The 7,665-nt window shown below is 40.0% G+C and overlaps 1 protein-coding gene and 1 pseudogene across 1 annotated transcript in view; one reads left to right on the top strand and one right to left on the bottom strand.

Moving 5' to 3' along the window:
* The window catches only part of CDC25C (cell division cycle 25C), a 37,117-nt gene that overhangs the window by 9,306 nt on the left and 20,146 nt on the right, over nt 1-7,665 (bottom strand). The gene's annotated exons all lie outside the window — the stretch shown is intronic.
* On the top strand, nt 5,961-6,596 carry LOC103590551 (annotated as a pseudogene).

The following is a 7,665-nucleotide window of genomic DNA, read 5'->3' as shown; positions in this document are numbered from 1 at the left end:
CTTATGATTCTGGGACAGCTGCGTCTGGCACGGGCCTCAGGCTGCTTCTACTCATGGCAGAAAGTGGCAGGCAGCTGGTGGGTACAGGCAGATCACATGGCGAGAGGAAGCAAGAGAGAGAGAGAGAGAGAGGAGGTGCCAGGGTCCTTTAAACAATCAGCTCTCTGGCTGAGCCCGTGGCACACTCAGGAGAGTGCGGCACTGGGAGCGCAGCAGCGCTCCCGCCGCGGGTTCGGATCCTATATAGGGATGACTGGTGCACTCACAGACCCGAGAACTCACCCACTACTCCTCCTCCCCCAAGGAGAGCATTAATCCATTCATGAGGGATCCGCCCCCATGACATAATCAGTTTCCAACACTGCCACATTGGAGATCAAATTTTCACATGAGTTTTGGAGGGGACAACACATCCAAACTCCATCAGCTGACAATTAGCTCAGCTGGTTAGAGCACAACCTTATGACATTAAGGTCATGAGTATGGGTCCCCATACCAGCCAGCCACCAAAAATAAATAAATAAATAATAACCAAAATAAAAAAATAATAATCTGGGCCAATCAGGTTCCCTCTCCTGGTAGTCTAACTTGGAAAGTGGAGAAATAATTAGGCAGCAGCAGGAGCCAAAGCTTAAAAGGACAAAGCCAAGAGATACAGTCAAGGCCACGAGGCCAATGGATAGATGCATAAACCAGTGGCAGAGATGTGGTGAGGGACTGAGGAGCAGATTGCCCAGCCTCCAAGACAGATAACTTCATATAGCTTCAGTTTTTCCCTGAAAAGGGAGGGAAAAGCCTGATCAGAATTTCAAGAAGAGCCTCTCTAGAACACACCATAACTGCTAAGCTAAAAGCTCTTTTAATAAGAGTTTAGAATTAATTCGGTAATTGAAATGTATCCATCTTTTAGCATTGTATCTGAAACATCTTTGCCTAACCCAAAGTCACAAAAATGTTTCCTATGGTTTCTTCAGTTGTTTTAGTTTTAGGTCTTATATTTACAGCTATGATACATTTTGAGGTATGGGTTGAGGTACTTTTTTTTAAACATATTAATTTCCAATTGCTCCTGCACAGTTTGTTGAAAAGACTATACTTTCTCCATTTAATTGCCTTTGTATCTTGGTCAAATTATCAATTAACCATAGGTGCATGGTTATATTTCTTGAATCTCTATTCTGCTAAACTGATGCTTTAGGTTTTGGTAGCTATCATGGTAGTAATAATAAGGGTGATAAACATCTTTTTGGGTTTCATATAGTTCAAGGACAAGAAGACAAAATTAAATGATAGCAAAAAACTACTTTCACAAAAAGAAACAGCCACTACTATTCTTTTTTTTTTTTTTTTTTTTTTTTTTTTTTTTTTTTTTTTTTTTTTTTTTTTTTTAAAAAGCCTGCATGGTGCATACAGCATGCTCTGTAAAGGGAAGGAACTGGAATTGAGGCAGAGATTTTCTTACATAATGTACAACATTAGAATGCCTAGGTATTTCAAGTGCATTTTAGCTGTTGGTATTAGATTTATCTGAAAGTTAAAGTTTATAGAGTCTGGAGAGCAGTTTTGACAACATGGCACACTGAACTGAGATGACCACTCCCCAGTGATGTGCTGGTCAATGTTTAAATACCATATATATATGAATATATATATATATACACACACACACACACACACACAGAGGTCTTCAAAAAGTTCATGAAAAGTTCCATATTACCTTTCAACTCTATTTTTTCCATAACTTTTTTTATTTTTTATTTTTATTTTTATTTTTTTTTGTCTTTTTTTCCGTGTCCGGCAACAGATCGCAACCCTCAGTGTTGCCCCCATACCGGACCAGGGACCGGCAACGGGATTGCAAACCTCGGTGTTGCTCCCGCGCCTCGCTCAGCCAGTGAGCGGGAGCCGGTCTGTATGTGGGATCCGAACCCTCGGGCGGCATGCGCCGCCGCGCTTCCCAAGCGGCGCACTATCCAGTGCGCCACCGGGCCGGCCCCAGCCACTACTATTCTGACAGATTCTTTCCAATACATTTTTATGAAAAGCAATGGCAACTTATTGCAAAGAATATAGATGCTAGGTAATGGAGGGATGATGATGATGGTACTTTAGCTCTGCCCAACTTGTTAGAAGTTTCCCAGTTCCCAGAAGCTGGTGTGGAAAAATCACAGGACCGGCTGGCTTAGGTTGAACTCAACATCTACCCATTATTGGTTTTCATTCTATAAGGAATCATTGAATATGTCCCAAATCTGGGAATTTTAAACACTGAAACAGAAAGAAGAGAGGGAAACTTACTAACCTGGATTCTACATGCAGATTTTATAAAAAGCTTCACTTGAATAATTATTATTTTATAAATTGTGGAGCCATTACCATTTCCTCACGGCCTTCAGTATACACAAGCCTGGCTTCTGTCCATGCCACTCTACTGCTCTTGTCAAAGTTATCAGCAATCTTCATGTTGCCACATCTGACAGTCATTTCTCTAGCCATGTATCTTTCTGAACGTCACAGCTGCTTCCACTGAGTTGGCAACACCATCTTTTTTGGTTTCAATGGTACCTCCTACTCCTTCAGTTCTTTAGTTCTAGTATATGCAACCTCTATACTAAAAGAACCATGATGCTTCTACATCTGTTTCTCCTTCTCAGTCTTCTTTGTCAGGCCTCCTCACCTACCAGACCTCTAATTCAACAGGGCTAGGTTCTGGCCTTTTTTCTCTTTTATCACTCTAGCATAGGTGATTTCTTCTTCCCATGAATTTAATTTTATGCTGATGACTCTCAAATTCTATCTCCAATCAAGACCTCTGCTCTGATTTCCAGACTTCCATATCGGCATAGCTGCTGGATACTTTTTTGTGTACCTAGCAGGTCATGTAGCATAATGAAAGCATGAAAGAGACAGACAAACAAACTAATAAATATACTCTGAGTTTTACACAGTGATAAGTGCTGTAAGTCAAAATAAAGAAGGACAAAAAGATGGGAAAAATATAGGGGTTGAAAAGTTTATCAGGAAAGGTCCTTTTAAGACATATGTGCAAAGATGAGACTGAAATAAGGGAGAAATAAGAGAGAAAATCATGCATTGCCTACAGGAAGAGTGTTCCAGGCTGATGGAACAACAAATGCAAAGGCCCTGGATGAGAACAGCAAGAAGGCCAGTGACAGTCACATTTAGTATGGTACCATCTTTAGAAAGTCCAAAAACTAATTGAAACAACACTGTAAACCAACCAGACCTAACAGATAGCTATGTAACATGTTACCCAACAACAGAAGAATATACATTCAAGTACTCATGGCACAGTCTCAATGATAGACCATAAGCTAGGACACAAAACAAGCCTCAGTAAATTTAAAAGGATTGAAATCATGCAAAGTATGTTCTCTGACCACAGTGAAAAAATATTAGAAATCATTAACAGAAAAAAATCCGGAAAATTCACAAATATGTAGAAATTAAACAACACACTCCTAGATAATCAGTGGGTCAAAGAAGAAACTATTAGAGAAATTAGATAATAATATGAGATGAATGAAAAGGAAGACACAACATACAAAAATTTATGGTATGCTGCTAAAGAAATGCTTACAGGGAAATTTATAGCTGCAAATGCCTATAATGAAAGATCTCAAATCAATTACCTAAACTTCCATCTGAGAAACTAAATCCAAACCAAGCAGAAGGAGGGGGAATAAAAAAGATTAGAGAAGAACTTAATGAAGTAAAGAATAGAAAAATGACAGATATAAAAATTGTTTCTGGGCCGACCCTGTGGCACACTCGGGAGAGTGCGGCGCAGCGGCACTCCCGCCGCGCTGCGGGTACAGATCCTATATAGGGATGGCCAGTGCGCTCACTGGCTGAGCCCGGTGGTGCGGCTGGTCACAAAAAAAGACAAAAAAAAAAAAATTGTTTCTTTATAAAGATCAACAAAATTGACAAAACTTTAGCTAGCCTGACCAAGAAAGAGAGAAAACTCAAATTACCAAAATCAGGAATGATTTTATTACAGAAATAAAAAGGATCATAAGGGAATATTATAAATAACTATATGCCAACCAATGAGACAACTTAAATAAAATGGACAAATTCCTAAAAAGACAAAAACTACTGAAGCTGACGAGAAGAAATAGAAACTCTGAGTAGACCTACAAAAAGTAAAGAGATTGAACCAGTAATTTTATAACTTCTCACAAAGAAAAACTCAGGCCTAGACTGCTTCATTGGTGAGGTTTTTTTTGTTGTTGTTGTTTTTTTGCTATTTGGTATAGATGTCAAACCTCGGACTTTGGTGTTATCAGCATTGGTAAATTCTATCAAACATTTAAAGAAGAATTAATACCTATTCTTCACAAATTCTTCTAAAAATAGGAGGTTCCCCATACCAGCCAGCCACCAAAAAAAATAATAGTAATAAAAATAAAAAAAAATTGAAGGGAGCACTTTTCAACTCACTCTATGAGGGCCAGTATTACCCTGATACCAAAACCAGAGAAAGCCATCTCAAGAAAATTACAGACTGATATCTCTGATGAATATAGGCATAGAAACTCTAACAGAATACTGACAAACAAAATACAGCAACACACAAAAAGGATTATACAACTTGAGGGCCAGCCCGGTGGCGCACTGGATAGTGCGCCGCTTGGGAAGTGCGGCGGCGCTCCCGCCCGAGGGGTCGGATCCCACATGCAGACCGGTTCCCGCTCACTGGCTGAACGAGGCGGGGGAGCAACACCGAGGGTTGCGATCGTGTTGCCGGTCCCCAGTCTGGTACGGGGGCAACACTGAGGGTTGCGATCCGTTGCCGGACACAGAAAAAGACAAAAGACAAAAAAAAAAAAAAAAGGATTATACAACTTGAGCAGGTAGGATTTATCTCAGGAATAGAAGGTTGGTTTAACATCTGAAAATCAGTTAATGTAATACACCATACCAATAAAATAAAGAACAAATACCATAGGATCACCCATCTCTCACTAATTGATAGATTAAGTAGACAGAAGATTAATAAGGACGGGCCGGCCCAGTGGCGCACTGCTACAGTGCGCCGCTTGAAAGCACGGCGGTGCTCCCGCCGAGGGTTCAGATCCCACATACAGACCGGTTCCTGCTCACTGGCTGAGCGAGGTGTGGGAGCAACACCGAGGGTTGCAATCTTCAAATCAAGCATCACCTTCCTTATCTATTTTCTAATGGAGTACTTCAGAAATAAAAAAATATACAGAAATTCTATAATAAACACACGGTCCAATACCCAGCTAAAAAATAAATCATTACTGGGCCGGCCCGGTGGCGCACTGGAGAGTGCGCTGCTTGGGAGTGCGGTGGTGCTCCCACTTAATAAGGACATAGATGTGTACAACACTATAAACCAACCTGACCTTACCTAATGGACATGTATAGAATATTCCACTCAACAATAGCAGAAAATACATTTTCTAAGTTACATGAAACATTTACCATGATGTTCTGGGTCATATTCTGGACCATAAAACAAATCTCAATACATTTAAAAGGAATCAAGTCATATAAAGTGTGTTCTTGACAAGGAAATTAAATTAGAAATCAAAAGCAGAAAGGTCCTTGGAAAATTGGGGGAAGGAGGGGAGGAGGAAAAATTGTGGATTAACGGGGGCAAAACTATGTTATTTACCCTAAGTGAATCATTGTACAGTATATGCATGTATTGAAAAAACATTCTATACCCCACAAATCTATACAACTGTTAAAATATTTTGAATTAAAAAAAAAGAGTAGTTGCGTGGGCACCGGCAGCTGGGGCACTCTGACCAAGACCAAGGCGCTGGAGGCCCCAGGAATGGGGCCATGGCCACAAGGTACATTGTTTCGTTGAAAAGAACCAACCATGTCAGAATGAAAGGAAGCTGTCAGTACAGACTCCTGTCTGTGGAACCTTTGAAGACAATACAATAGTATTAGATTCTATGGGGATCTTCTTTGGATCAAGCTATGGTGAAAAATATTTTGGAAAGGCAAAAAAACCACACAGCAGTACCAGTTCCCAAAGTAGTGAAATCAATACTAAGAGCAAGTCTGTAGATTCTAGCATTAGTGGTCTTTCAGGATCCCGCGCTGTGGCCAACCTCGATATACAGATTCCACCAAAAGCTCAGGACAAAGCAACAATAATTCAGATACCTGTGCAGAATTCTAAATAAAATATGTCGGTGCCATTGAGAAATTGAAACCCTCTGAGGGAAAAAGTCTTGAAGGATCACTTGACCTCATAAATTATGTAGATGTTGCCCAGCAAGATGGAAAGTTGTCTTTTGTTCCCTGGAGGAAGAATTTATTATGGGAGTTTCCAAGTATGGTATAAAAGTATCAACATCAGATCAGTGTGATGTTTTGCATAGACATGCTCTATATTTAATCATCCGGGTGGTGTGCTATGATGGCTAGGGGCAGGAAAAAGTCTACCAGCTTTGAAGACCACAGATGCAAGCGATGAGGAATATAGCCTGTGGGTTTATCAATGCAACAGCCTGGAACAAGCACAAACCATTTGCAAAATTTTATTCACTGCTTTTGACTCTGTATTAACATCTGAGAAATTTTGAATTCTGCAGTCAAGTGGAAGTTAACTTCATCTGAAAGTTTAAATGTATTCTAAATAGTTGTTTTCAATCTGCAATGTTGCATGGAAATACGAAGTGATCCCTTGCTCTAGATTATCTGAAGAAAATGCAATGTATAAAATATTGGTAATTTGTTTTTATATTAAAATGTGTTTTGTTAAAAAAAAAAAGAAGAAGAAAAAGAAAAAAAGAAAAGAAAGAACTCTGGAAAATCCTCAAATATTTAGAAACTAGGGCTGGCTGGTTAGCTTACTTGGTTAGAGTGTGGTGTTGGTAACAACAAAGTCAAGGACTCAGATCCCTGTACCAGCCAGTTGCCAAAAAAAAAAAGAAAGAAAAAAAAAGAAACTAAATAACACACTTCTACTTTTTGTTTTTAGTTTATTTTTTTGGCAGCTGGCCAGTATGGGGATCCAAACCCGTAAGCTTGGGGTTTCCAACATCACACTCTCCCAAGTGAGCTAACCAGCTAGCCCTAACACACTTCTCAAAGAAAAAAACAAATAAAATTGTAAAGTATTTTGAACTGAATAACAGTGAAAATGCAACATTTAGTACAACTTGTGAGATGCAGCTAAAGCACTAAATGTCTGTATTAGAAAGAAAGGTCTCAAATGGATAACCTCAGCTTTGGCCTTAACTGAAAAAAGATCAAATTAAACTTAAAGCAAGCAAAGATCAGAGTAAAAAAATCAATGAAATATTAAAAAAAAGAAAAAGAGATAAAGTCAATGAAACCAAAAGATGATTTTTTTTTAGTTTTTTTTTTTTTTTTAACCGGTAAGGGGATCGCAACCCTTGGCTTGGTGTCACCTGTACCGCGCTCAGCCAGTGAGCGCACCGGCCATCCCTATATAGGATCCGAACCCGCGGCCTTGGCGCTCCCAGTGATGCACTTTCCCGAGTGAGCCACGGGGCTGGCCCTGATGATTTTTTTTTAAAAGATAAATATTGCTTGGGCCGGCCCGGTGGCGCACTGGATAAGTGCGCCGCTTGGGAAGCGCGGCGGCGCTCCCGCCCGAGGGTTCGGATCCCATGGACAGAGCGGGTC

The sequence above is a fragment of the Galeopterus variegatus genome, unplaced genomic scaffold (assembly GCF_000696425.1).
Source record: "Galeopterus variegatus unplaced genomic scaffold, G_variegatus-3.0.2 Scaffold836, whole genome shotgun sequence".
NCBI lineage: Eukaryota > Metazoa > Chordata > Mammalia > Dermoptera > Cynocephalidae > Galeopterus > Galeopterus variegatus.
Note: the sequence above shows the minus strand (reverse complement) of the source record. Positions and strands in the feature narration are given on the sequence as shown.